The following is a 484-nucleotide window of genomic DNA, read 5'->3' on the forward strand; positions in this document are numbered from 1 at the left end:
AAAAAAAAAAAAAAAAGACTAGCGTCAGGAACATAGGGGTTTGAGACCAACCTGGGATAGATGAGACTGTCAAATCAACACACAAGTTAGTGAACCCAGATGCCCCGATCCTTAGCCTTGCAGTCGGCCCTCCAGCGCCCATCCGCTCAAACTCACCTGGAGTCCCAGCAGCTCACGGAAAATCAGCTACAAACCGAGCGACCAACCGAAAACCGCTGACAGTTGTGATTTTTCAAACGAGCCGCCTTTCTATGCGAGGCCCGCCCCTTTCCGCACAGCGCGCTTCCTTCGCGACGGATGCCTGCAAGGCTCAAAAGACCCACGGTGGGTGGGACTTGACGAGTAGCGCAGCGAGCCAGGCCCCAGGTCAGCGGAACTATTCTTCAGGATCTTGGTTTCTAGCCGGAACCGCGACTCCACCAGACCAGGAAGCGCAGCAGCTAAGGGGAGGAGTTCCGAGAGGTGTTTTACCGGGTTGTCCCAG

General features: G+C 55.4%; 1 protein-coding gene across 1 annotated transcript in view; it reads right to left on the reverse strand.

Moving 5' to 3' along the window:
- Nuf2 (NUF2 component of NDC80 kinetochore complex) overlaps nucleotides 1-238 on the reverse strand; it is a 31,747-nt gene extending 31,509 nt beyond the window's left edge. Inside the window, exon 1 of the mRNA XM_021198845.2 lies at nucleotides 157-238. The gene's annotated coding sequence lies outside the window, so the exon portion shown is untranslated. The remainder of the gene's footprint in view (nucleotides 1-156) is intronic.
- Nucleotides 239-484: the final 246 nt, after the last annotated feature.

The sequence above is a fragment of the Mus pahari genome, chromosome 5 (genome assembly GCF_900095145.1).
Source record: "Mus pahari chromosome 5, PAHARI_EIJ_v1.1, whole genome shotgun sequence".
In the NCBI taxonomy this organism is placed as follows: Eukaryota; Metazoa; Chordata; class Mammalia; order Rodentia; family Muridae; genus Mus; species Mus pahari.